The sequence below is a fragment of the Cydia strobilella genome, chromosome 9 (assembly GCF_947568885.1).
Source record: "Cydia strobilella chromosome 9, ilCydStro3.1, whole genome shotgun sequence".
Lineage (NCBI taxonomy): Eukaryota > Metazoa > Arthropoda > Insecta > Lepidoptera > Tortricidae > Cydia > Cydia strobilella.
Genome location: NC_086049.1, coordinates 16,555,770 through 16,569,087, shown reverse-complemented (window position 1 = coordinate 16,569,087; position 13,318 = coordinate 16,555,770). Strand labels below are relative to the sequence as shown.

General features: G+C 38.8%; 1 long non-coding RNA gene across 1 annotated transcript in view; it reads right to left on the bottom strand.

Moving 5' to 3' along the window:
* LOC134744482 (uncharacterized) overlaps positions 1-1,826 on the bottom strand; it is a 282,585-nt gene extending 280,759 nt beyond the window's left edge. Inside the window, exon 1 of the long non-coding RNA XR_010128091.1 lies at positions 1,774-1,826. This is a non-coding gene — a long non-coding RNA (uncharacterized LOC134744482). The remainder of the gene's footprint in view (positions 1-1,773) is intronic.
* Positions 1,827-13,318: the final 11,492 nt, after the last annotated feature.

Here is a 13,318-nt window from a genome sequence, read left to right as displayed (position 1 = left end):
ACACTCACGTTCGCCGCTTGGCGCCGCGATTCACGCACGAGTGTGGAGGGCCCTTTACATTAGCGAAATAATAATTATCCGCAATATAAAACAAACGTCTTGCTCTACATCTCATTTCCGCACGCCGTTAGTAAACTTGTACAATTCGCAAACAGGCAGATTTAATTAGATTTCCTTAATAATTGAAAATATGCTCGCATTAATGTACGTAAACAAGAACAGTCAACAGGGAATAACGGCACATGTTATGGGTAAGCGGGCGGTGAATTTCAATGAATGAATTAATTTGTTTTGCTGTGTAAGAGAATATGCGTATGTAGGTACGTAGATAGGTATATTTGTATTCATATATAATCCTGAATTAGACTTGAGAGTTGTGTTACTATGGTACCTATAGGTACCTTGAGGGCTATCGTTTTTTTGCTCACCAGTTGGCGCCTCTGTTGATGGTGGTCCAAAAGCTGTCAGTCATTGAAGTGACAAGTGACATTTGACATTTCGAAATGGAAAATACCACCATCTACACTAGCGCCCCTAGCGGCGAATTCATACGCGTTAGCCCTCATTCCGTGCATTCGGAGGTCGAGGAAGTGGGAGGGACACTATTCTGTCACGCCCAACACTCCTAACATTCCTCAGCCGTGCACGGAATTCGCGCGCGGACAGTAAGTACTGTGGTATTTTTAAAGCAATATTGTATATCAATAATCGTCGTCATCGAAAATAATGTGACGCTATATCACGAAATTGGTCATAGTCCTTGAAATCAAGATAAATAATTTTAAGATACTTCCTGAGCATAACAAAGCTGATATTAAGTTAACTACTTAATGTATTATTCACCATTTCTCTATTTCTCTATTATCAAAAAAAGAATATTGTTGACCCAGCAACGCTAAGTACTAAGCCCTCTTAAGTAAGGTTCCCTTTGTCGTATAAATTAACTCGCCCACACCACGTCTAGACATGTCTAGACATGGTATGACATGTCATCGTAACTGAGCCCTTGAGCTGTTTAGACATATCGAGTGTCCCTGGCTAATAAGCCCTAGGGTCCTCTTGTAAAGGGTGAATACGGGGCTAGAATTGAGTATTACTATAAATTATAAACCGAAATAGATGACATATAATAATGTAAATTACGCATCTATGACAATGTATGATCAATACAAATAAAGAATATGAATATAGACTCTGGCTAATGAAAGTTGAACCAGAAAAAACGCGGCAATTTCAAAAAAGTCTGTAGCAGGCGGCTCTTTGATTACAAGGATTGGATAATTTTTATACTTTTTATGATTCCTAGCATATGAAAATTATAAAAACTATAAAAGTTATGCAATTCTTGTAATCAAAGAGCCGTCGCCTGCTACAGATTTGTTGAAAACGCCGCGTTCTTTCAGGTTCAACTTTCATTAGCCAGACTCTTCTAAAGAAAAACCGGCCAAGTGCGAGTCGGACTCGCGCACCGAGGGTATGTACGGAACCTAATTTAAACAATTTTTTTTTTAATGTGAAACGTGAGTGAAAGGTAAATTGTGGTTTACGATTTATGACGTATTTAAAAAAAAACTACTTACTAGATCTCGTTCAAACCAATTTTCGGTGGAAGTTTGCATGGTAATCATATATTTTTTTCAGTTTTATCATTCTCTTATTTTAGAAGTTACAGGGGGGGGGGGGGGGGGGGTGTGGACACACATTTTACCACTTTGGAAGTGTCTCTCGCGCAAACTATTCAGTTTAGAAAAAAATGAAAAATTTTTTGAAGACCTATCCATAGATACCCTACACGTATGGGTTTGATGAAAAAAATGTTCCAAGTATGGGCAACCCCAAAATTTATTGTTTTTTTTTTCTATTTTTGTATGAAAATCTTAATGCGGTTCACAGAATACATTTACTTGCCAAGTTTCAACAGTATAGTTCTTATAGTTTCAGAGAAAAGTGGCTGTGACATACGGACGGACAGACAGACAGACAGACATGACGAATCTATAAGGGTTCCGTTTTTTGCCATTTGGCTACGGAACCCTAAAAAGTGACGAAGCCCTCCAGTGGTGAAGACGCCTAGTCTTTATGAGATGGCATATACCTAGTCGAAAAATTGAAACAGATTCCGCCATGGCGAGGTGGTCCACGGGTTCATGGCGTTAGCCGCGATAGCTAAAGACGCCGGTTCGAATCCGGCCTTCACCACTAGGTTTCGTCACTTTTTCTTTATTATGTATATGACATCTACCTCAGTTCATAATTTAGACACATAGTACTTTAAAAACACAAATCAAAATATTTAATAAAAATAGGTAAGTTCCCAAAAAGTTGTCGAAACTAAAGTTCCAATACTGTAATTCCGATATTTGAACCAACCGGGAGATGAGGGTTAAGATCAGAGAGAAAAAGACAGACCGTACTATTTTTTACCAACAACAGAACGGGAACGTTCTTAAGTTTAAAAAATTGCTGAGATCATGTTCAATTCTAAACATAAGCATAGGGACACAATCCTACATAAAACTGTTTTTTAAATAATTTCTGTTTATTACAAAACCGCCTATAAGTATGAAGAAACGTAGATTCATAATTTACTACCAAAACACCTTCACCGTCCCTTAGGCGGCGTTCACACGAACATTTTTATCGTTATTAAACACCGACGGTTTAATATAATCGCTTAATCTTAGCCTTTGTTATTAAGCGTTTAACACACGCGTTAAATTGGCTGCTTAATAAGCTAAGCTGTTGATTAAACCATATTACTTTAAGGGGCGACGCATACTGAGACGGCGAATTATGAGATACTGTGAGAAAAGTTAGATGATTAAAGTCTTTTGATAACTTATTTCATCATATTGTGATCCTGCTAACGCTTAAAGAGGTGTAAAACGAGCATAAAGAATATTCAAGCTAAGTTTTATATTATTCAATTTTAAGCTTATTTATTAATCCGATTAATTATAAAGTTAATGAAAAGAATAAATAGCCTAATAGCACGGTTTTGTGTCCACTATTTTTTTGTAAAAGCTATATACAAAGTAAAATTTTTGTTTTTGTGGGATTTCACTTGAAGTTTATACCGAAATATGATACTAAAGTACCTAAATAAAGAAAAATCCAAAACGAAATTCGGCTTTGCACGATTTAAATAAGAAAGTACCTACGATGAAGAGCATCCCTTTACAATTCAACGAATATAACCCTTTGAAACGACTTATCTGCTTTTTAAACCGATTCCAGACCACTTGTGTGGGTCTGACGAAAATCAGGCGCACGTTGTTCTAATCCTAACCAAGTTATAAAAACCTTTTTTAGACTTAACGCTACATGAAAAGGCTTGAAATAGGTATTGAGAAAAGCCTTGTACCTAATGGACTTAATTTGGGGCAAACTCGCCTCTTCAACCAATGTGTCCTGCCCACCATGACATACGGTGCCGAGACATGGACGCTCACTAAGGAGGCTGTGCATAAAATCCGCGTAGCACAGAGAGCCATGGAGCGCGCCATGCTCGGTATCAAGCTTCAAGATCGAGTAAGGAATGTCGAGATCCGTCGACGCACCAAGGTGCAAGACGTTGGTTTCGCCATTACCAAACTAAAATGGAGTTGGGCGGGACATGTTGCTAGGCAGAGTGATGGCAGGTGGACTAAAATGTTAACGGAATGGTGGCCGCTTTCGAATGAAAGAAGCCCCTGGCGTCCATCGGCTCGTTGGGTGGACGACATCCGGAAGGTTGCGGGTCACTTCTGGATGAGATTAGCTCAGGACCGGGACAAGTGGCGTACTGGAAGAGAGGCCTATGCTCAGCAGTGGGCGATAAAGGGCTGATATGATGATGATGATGATGATGATGATACGTTTTACCCTCCATTAGATGTGTAAGTTTGAATTAATACTTTTCAATACATTAAATTTTTCAGCTTTGTCCATAGAAGTCTTTGTAATTTACTTACTAGGAATATTGATTTTAATATCTCGGGGAATGTCTTTTTTGCCGGAACACTAGTGCGGGGTATCGTTTTTATCGGTTTACGAGTACGGTAATATTACGAGTACAAGTTGCACTCTTTCAAACAACAAAACGATTAATTTTATCAAGCAGATACGTCTGCGAGCGACAATACAACACAACCTTCCTTTTCTTTCTTTATTTAATTTTTATTTTTGTTCCTTTAATTTAATAAATTGAAATAAGAAAACGATTTTCCAAATCCATCCAACAGTCTTCGAGAACTATTTTTGAAATCGGCTAATGAATATTTTCCATCGCAGTGTACGTCGCACTGGCCCCCCGCCATTTTCCCCGCGCCATTACCCCCTGGTTAGTGCTAACCCTCGACTTACGAATATCGGATATAAACCTGATACTAAATTGCGTTTTGCTAAACAATGTAAGGCCGTGGGCGCTCGTAAAACGAAGAGGGTGTAATGTTCCATTTTGGTACTGGCTTATTAGATGAGAAACGGGTGTATGAAAGTTTCTAGTAGAATTTAATGGGACTTAGATAAGTCGTTAACCTATTAGGGCCTCTTGCACCATCCCACTAACCCGAAGTTAAGCGGTTAAACAGTTAACCCAGTGTCAAATTGTATTGGTAACCATGGCACATAATAAGTAATAGTATTATCATACAGAACGGCCACGCACCGCCCCGCCCCGACTCGAATTACCTCGCCCCGCGACAGCAGATTGACGAGCTTTTGCCGACCGCTCATTACTGTTTTTAAGCAACTTACTCACACTATGACGCATAACGCGTGTACAGACGTGCCGTTCACACATAGAAACGCAAGTGATTTTTGATGTATAGCGTGTCCGCCCTGGTTAGTGGGATGGTGCAAGTGGCCCTAATAGGTTTTGATTTAAGAGTCAAAGGTACAAGGTACAAACCTAGAAGACTCCATATGCTCTATAGATTAACTGTATGACACTGCCATACAACCTCGCATGATCAACCATCTTTACACTGCCACTTTAATTCCATTTCAGTTTATATTTCAATGCACACAGCTATTACAATTCAATTGCATGGTGTATAAGATATTGCAAACTTGTTTTGGTTCGGTTTCTCAAATTTTAGTTCTTATATTTTAAAAATAAAATAATAATAAATAAAAAGGTATTTGCATTATTCAGTAATGTATCTGTACCTGCGTATCCTTATGGTTTATATTTTATAAAAAAAAAACTTTTTTTTATATGCATTATCATTAAACTTTCATTGGGGCGAGGTATTAAGAACTCTCGAATAACCCAAGAAACAAACAAACCAAGTAATATTCTCCGAATAGCACCTCAGTATAGGGTCTGAGTGCCATTTCGTTCAAAGGAATAGGAACGCAAGGATATGAGTTCAGAAAGTTTTTAGGGCGTTTTTTCTATGCGGATATATTTCAGGCTATTGAGTACCATTACCGCAATGGCGTATTACTTTTAACGGGAATGTATGTTTATGCACCTTTTTCTTTTATTGAGAGCTGATAGGTGGTTAAGTTTCTTACTATTACTAATAAATACATTCTCCTCTTGAGCCGGACTATGGTTAGATGGGATATAGTCCAGTTTACAAGTACATAGTATGTATATTTATTTGCAAACATTTTCATAAAGTGATAAACCCTCTATGATGCGTTCAAAAACTGCAAAATACGGGAAGCATAAAGATAAACTGTTTTGTTACTACAAATTCCTAACTGTGAAAATGTTAATATTATCTTCGGTTACCGTGATAGTTACTCATGAAACAAAACTATGAAAACATAGCTTAGCTTAGCTTAGCGTAGCTTTATTGCGTATCTTTACTTGAAAATTGAAAATAGTTGTATTGTGTAACTAGCCTTATGAACCGATTTTGCATGTACAACCAGCCTTCAAGTTTATAGTTTATGATGGTTAATTATTTTTGTATGTGGGTATTTTGCACTTTGTAGTTTTTCCTCAGTCACACGTTGACCACGAACGCTGTAAAGGGTTTAAAACGTCGGGATGTATTATAAATTCAATATACGCGATATAATCCGTTCTCATACTTTTATTTCATGTGAAAATGTTATTATTGCATAATAATAACGGCTTATGAGCGCAGCATTTTAGGTGTGAAGAGGACCGATCGTATCCGGAACACCACGCTGCGCGCAAAATGCGACGTTGGTGAGAAGACTGCTAGGCTCAAATGGGACTGGGCCGGTCACGTCTGCCGCATGTATCCAGACAGATGGGCTAGCATAGCAGCTACCAAGTGGATGCCAGAAGAGGGGCGCGGACGCGGCAGGCCCAGACGGAGATGTCGGGACGACCTAGACACCTTTCTCAACAACTGGCCGGAGGAGGCACTATATCGGGAGTCGTGGAAGACAAGGGGAGAGGCCTTTGCCCAGCAGTGGGACACCATAATAGGTTAGTAAAAAAATAATAATAATAATAACGTCGATATTGATTTAAGAATGACATTCAAATTTCTAACATTTCTGAAAAACAAAGGAATTTGATTTGACATTATTTCTAGTATGAGTCAAGATGACGTTTTATTCAAAATGAAATGTCAAAAGAAACTAGTGTGAACAAATGCCGCATACGAGTGTCTACATATGTAATGTAGATAAAGCAGTGTATGTAGCTGTACATAATTAGACATTAAAATAAGGATGTGGATTTATAAATACATCACACGAGAGTTTCATTATGTAGCTGTTACATAAAGTACTATCATAAAGTAGTATATTATGAAAAAGTATATTGTATATGTATAGGTAATACAAAATTTTGTATATTTATAAACATCAAACAAACATTTATTCAGCAAATAGGCCACAGGGACACAGGGACACTTGTACATGTCAATTTATACAAGCAATAAAATTAACCAAAAATTACAAAAAACTATTACAAATATGGAATCAATAAAATATTAGATAAAATACAGCAACCTGATTTAAAAATGTATGTTCATACATGTATAATTTATTTATTTCGTAAGATGTTACGAATATTAACTGGCTTCAAAAGACCACAAGTAGACAGCTATAGTCACCGCAAATTAAGCCAACTAAGTATATAAGTTATATAACATTAATAAATTTTCTTAGAGTTTTATAAGCTGAGTGAATGGAACAGTAGTAGGGCGGCGGAACAGGTTTTAGGTTACTTTTCGTTTATGTTATCTCTGTAGGCCGAGCACATGGTTGACGCGACAGTATCTCGCCGCGAGATAGACTACCCGTCTTTTACTAACTGTATGATAACGGGGACGGGTAGTCTATGTCGCGGCGAGATACTCTCGCGCCAATCATGTGCTAGCCCGGCAGATATGGGTAAATATGGTGTCAATGCATTCAGTATAATGTCCTGCGGTGTCAGCATGGTAGCATTTTTATCACCTGTTACTATGCCTGTCACTTTCGCACTTACATACTTGTTAGAACGTGTCAGGCATGGTGACAGGCGATAAAAATGCTACCATGCGCAGCCCGCTGAAAAGACGACAAGCGCAAAAATGGTGGGGGTAGTTTGACATAAGAGTAGTCGTCAGAATTGTGGTAGTGACATAGGCTGAAAAAAAGGGGTGGGGGTGGTTGTTTTTTCTCTCTTACGATAGCAATATGGGTACCAAATGAAAGCTAGTGAAAATACCATTTCAAAAATATATGTAAATAGTCGGGCTTTTTGTTTGTTTTAATAAAAGTTGCAGTTTAAAGTAACAGAATTTTTAACTTGATGTACTTTCTAATTTTATAATAATAGAAAATATTCACAGTTGTTTGATGTAAAATTTTGAATAATCCATTCAGTTATTTTCAATTTAGAGCAGTTCAGTCAACTCTGGGTTGTTAATTTTTGAACGTTTTCTAATAATTTCTTAGAGCAAGTAGTGAAAATGATACAGTATAGTATGTTATATATTTGTTATCTACTTACAAAGCCCTTTCATTTGGTACCCGACAATCCCCACATGTTGTTAAAAAAAAGTTTGACTTTATGTCGTCACAGCAACTATCTCATATATTTGTGTTCAGGATATCATACTGAATGCACTGATACCAAATATATCCATATCCGAGACGAAATGAGCGAAAATCGATTTCTAGAAGACTTTTTGAGAAAAGGCCAAGCCACTACAGGTCAAAAGTTCCACAGCTTTATACTTGGAAGAGCTTTTCAATAGAGCCCCCGTAAATCTCGAGTCCTATTAAATTTCTCAGAAACTGACTAGGAACATTCCCATACTACGTGACCCATTTTCTACTATTTTTACCCCCCTCCCTCCTCTCGGTTACCACCTTATTATATGCCAAGACTCCCCTCCACCTCTCTAGTTTTCACGTAGTAATTTAAATAATTTTCGCAAACAGAAATTTAATGCGTCAGTGTTGCCACCTGTGAGTTAAAAAGCGCTAAAAGCTGCGCGCCATATTTGAACGTAGCCACAGGGCGGACACGCTATACATCAAAAATCACTTCCGTTTCTTTGTGTGAACGGCACGTCTGTACACGCGTCATGTGTCATGGTGTGAGTAAGTTGCTTAAAAATAGTACTGAGAGTACACCAGAAGTCCGCCAGATTTCTGTCGCGGGGCGAGGTAATTCGAGTCGGGGCGGGGCGGTGCGTGGCCGTTCTGTATGATTATTATCATAGTACTTATTCTGTGACGTAGCTCGAAAACGAAACCTAAGCTCCCCCCCCCCTTCTGTGACCAAGCGTGGTATTTTAAAGATCCCGCCCCCTGAACGGGTCACGTATTATGGGTACGTTCCCTGTAAAGCTCAGAAATATATTTAAGTAAGTAATTAGTAGAATATTCTCTTGAAGGTTTTCTTCGGGACCCGTTTTCCAATACTTATATTACTTAGTAAAACACTGAGCTGAAATGCTTTTAGTACCGCCGTGAAAATTATTACTAACAGACTACCGTACGACATATAATATGCAAGTGTTCAACAGCCAACTGCAAGATTGACCAAAATGTTACTTGACATTTACTGTGCATTTAGCTTAATATCATATTCACTCGTTTTTAAGTATAGTTGGTCAAGCAAATCTTGTCAGTGGAAAAAGGCGCAAAATTAAAATTTTACATGGGACGATATCTCATCGCGCCTTTTTTAAATTTGCCGCCTTTTTCTACTGACAAGATTTGCTTGACCAACTATAATGTAATACGCGTATGTCATTTACATCAATGAGGGCTATCGTTTTTTTGCTCACCAGTTGGCGCCTCTGTGCAATCAATCTTTAAGTAGTATCCATCAGTAAGTAGCTCCATCGGTACTGTCGATGATTTCGCCAACGTCAAAGTGGGATCCACGTGGGATCGAATTAATATTTCTAGATTTTCTTCAGCCAGTGTACGGTAAATAAAATTATGGGCCTCTAGGGCTCTAGCCAGACACGGTTAGAGGTAGAAATACCAAATGCTCTTAGAGCACGACGTTGTTCGGTAGTTATTGTTGTTGTTGTCTCGTAAAACCGATAGCTGGATTTTACGAGAAGCATGTGGACTACCGGCCGTTGACTCCAAAATGGTGGTTAAACACGCTTTGAGATTAATTCTCCATTCACTGCACACTACCAAATTAGATTACTGTATAATAAAGCTATCGATATTACACTTTAAACAATATTAATGAACAAAAAATAAAGGAATTAATCACGAGGCTACTATCAAGATGGCGTTCGAACCGGAAGTCCGGCGCCTCCTTTGATGGTGGTCCAAGAACAGCTGTCAGTCATTGAAGTGACAAGTGACATTTGACATTTCGAACTATGGAAAAGACCACCATCTACACTAGCGCCCCTAGCGGCGAATTCATACGCGTTAGCCCTCATTCGCATTCCGATATCACTTTGTTCTTATTTTGAAATATGACATCCTCATCTAAATGATTATGATTATGATCGCATCTTTGTAATTAAAAATTACCTCTACTTACTATAATTACCCATACTCTTCTTCTAACCTCTCTTTCTTTCTCTCTCTCTCTCTAAATATATTTTTTCTAAAATTCTTTCCAATAGGGTAACAAGAAGGTAACGTATTTTTTTGCGTCATCATCTCAATAGAATATGCGCATCTCAAGCAACACCAAATTCAATACGGCATAGGACATGTTATGAATGATTGAATCCAGTACACCCAGCTGTGATGACTGTTATTAATTAGTCCGCTTACTATGCATGGCCAATCATATGCTTGGATGGTTGCAGGATTGGTTATTCCGTAGTCATTGAAGCAATTAAATACATACGTGTTGTATTGTGTGTGTTTGTGGTGCGCGTGCCGCGGCCGCTGCTACAGACAGCAGCAGAAGTTGCTAAGCGGGCGAGGTGTTCAAAATTACCTTGACACGCTCTTATTCTCTTAACAATAAAGTCGCGTCAAGATCATTTTGGACACCTCGCCCGCTTAGCAACTTCTGCTGCTGACTGTACAATCCATCGGGTTTGGTATTTCGGCGGTTCCCTGAACATCGACATTTATTTTGACACTTGCACTTAATTCAGTCGGCAACATTGCTGCAAAGCAATGATGGTGCCGTCACAATCCGAATATTACCTTTTTAGGGTTCCGTACCCGAAGACGCCGCTGTCCGTCAGTCCGTCTGTCTGTCACCAGGCTGTATCTCATGAACCGTGATAGCTAGAAAGTTGAAATTTTCACAGATGATGTATTTCTGTTGCCGCTATAACAAAAAATACTAAAAAGTACGGAACCCTCGGTGCGCGAGTCCGACTCGCACTTGGCCGGTTTTTTTAGTAGATGTAGCGCTCGCTTTACCACATGAAGTATTAGTGCATAATTATTTTCCATCGTATTTTCATGGAAACGTACGAACAAATGACAAATACGAACGTTTCCGAGAAAAAACGATGGAAAACAAATATGCACTACATCTGTACTAATAGAATAGAAAAAAAAAAAAAAAAAGAATAGAAGAAACTTTATTAATGAAACGCTTAAACTAAACTTAAGTAAAACATGACACATACAAAACAAACTTTATTACTAAGCGTTACTGAAAACTTCTCCACTAAGCTAATGATGTAATGATGTTAACGATCATGATTTAAATGTTTTGTTTATTATAACACAGAAAACGCGAAGCCAGCGTTATCGCGCGATAATGGCGTCGTCGCTGCTTAGTTTACTGCCTCAGTAAATCACTTGAATTGTTGAATGTGCGTGGAAAGCCGCGGGCGGGAGCAAGTGAGAAGCGACAAGCGATCAGGCGTCAGTAGGAATTAATACTGGAATGAGCACAAGAAAGAAAAATTAAAGTTATCTCGGGGTAGGGTTGCCATATGGAAGAATTAAATATCCTGATAAAATTCCTAACATCACCCTAAAAATCCTGACATTTCTTGTAACAGAGATTTGGCATAAGCTTGAACGACGCCCCGGCGCGGCGGCGCGCTGCGCTCTGCGGTGGGTCATTTCTAAATATCCTGACACTTGCCAAGTCCGGCCGCAATCCGGACAAAGGGTCAAAAATCCTCCTGTCCGGACAAGTCCTGACGTATGGTAACCCTATCTGGGGGGATATTCAGGCGTTTAGTTAGCTAGCTAATTGCGAATCAGCGAGGAGATATTGCCAGCACCTTGTGCATTATGCCTCACGAGTCCTCTTTAGATTTAGATTTTTAGTTTTTAATTGGATTAAATTTTATAACAAAATATTACTATGCTGTTTTATAACAAAATACACATTACATATACATTATGCTAACTGTAATATTTTGAAAACTATGACAATATACCCAAATCCCTATCCTATAGGGGTGATGTTTGAAGAGTTCTCTTGTAATTCGAAGGCACTCAAGTGATATTTTATGGAGTCTTAGAGCGCCCATAAGTTATCCTATCATCAAGTCATGGCAAATACAGTAATACAACTAATACACTCAAGGCCTGTTATCAATGCCTTTATTTTTTTTTTATTCTCACTTGTTCAATAAATACAAAATAATACAAAAATTTCTAATCTATCACTTGGACCCCAGGCTGCCGGCAACGCGATGCAGGCCGCGGCCGGAGCCATTTGTTAACTTTGCGTTTAACTATTTGGACAGCCCCCCCGCCAGATCTTGCGAGCCTGCAAAAACAGTGGCCGGGAGCGTGGTACCACTTTACATTATACGAGAGATCACGCCAAGTAGGTACGAGTACACTAGGTAATTCTGGGTGGGATTTTTGAAAATGTTCTTGAGATATTTTAAAACGGCACTGTGTGCTTGCACAATGTTTTTTATATAAAGACAAACAAACAACTGTATTGCTTGCCTGATGGTAAGCGGACACCTCAGTAAATGAACGCCTACAGTTCCATTGGTTAAGTTCAACCCTTTAAATACGTAGTGGCTCTGTCAGCTGTAGATCTCCCAAGGCGCTGGAAATTGGCAATACATATATATGCGTATGTCTTTCCCATCACGGAACAATGGTGTTCTGGACCTTTGGGAGGCGTGCGCGGAGCCGAAGCCTATACGTAGAGGGCCTTTTGACACTTTAATGAAATTTAAGGGGTACACCGAGCGGATGATGTCATGGGACGCACGCAGAGGCAGCACCTGCCAGGTTGTAAGGACTATTGGAAGTTGATGGAATCTAAAATTAACTAGGTTATTGGGTGAATATTATGGATGGATGTATATTAGTTTGTATGTTTAAAATCTCGAACTACCTCAGAACTTACACAGCAAACAAATGTGAATTAAATTCATATCCATTACGATTTATTGGTGACATTTCTGTGTATGAACTTTTTGCTCGTGTGTGTAGGAACATTAACTACGGATGATAAATTGCTATCGGGCCTGAGGGCACATCTGGGTGCCGTGACCAGGATATCCTGGACCCTGTGTTAAATAAGGACTAATTAGTACCAGGGTCCTAGTTAAAATAGGCGGTTTGTGACAAATTTAATAATAACAAGCTTGTTTGAGTGATATGCATTGAAGTTTTGTTTTATTTGCCATCGATGTTTATTTTCGTTTCGATGATTTTAGCTGTAGGATAGGTATTTCATTCATAGCCACTGTCGTTGATAAATATTGAAAATATGTACGCAGAAAGAAGTCACTTTTTAGAGTTCCGTACCTCAAAAGGAAAAAACGGAACCCTTATAGGATCACTTTGTTGTCCGTCCGTCCGTCTGTCTATCTGGCAAGACCCTTTATCTAGGAAACGCGTAGAGGTATCGAGTTGAAATTAAAACCATATACATAGTCAAGTCTACAGTGCCTTTTAGCTGTAAAAAATCAAAACTCGTTAACGTAAAAAAAGATGCGGCCGTTAATGCCGCAAAAAAAGTATATTTTGGCAC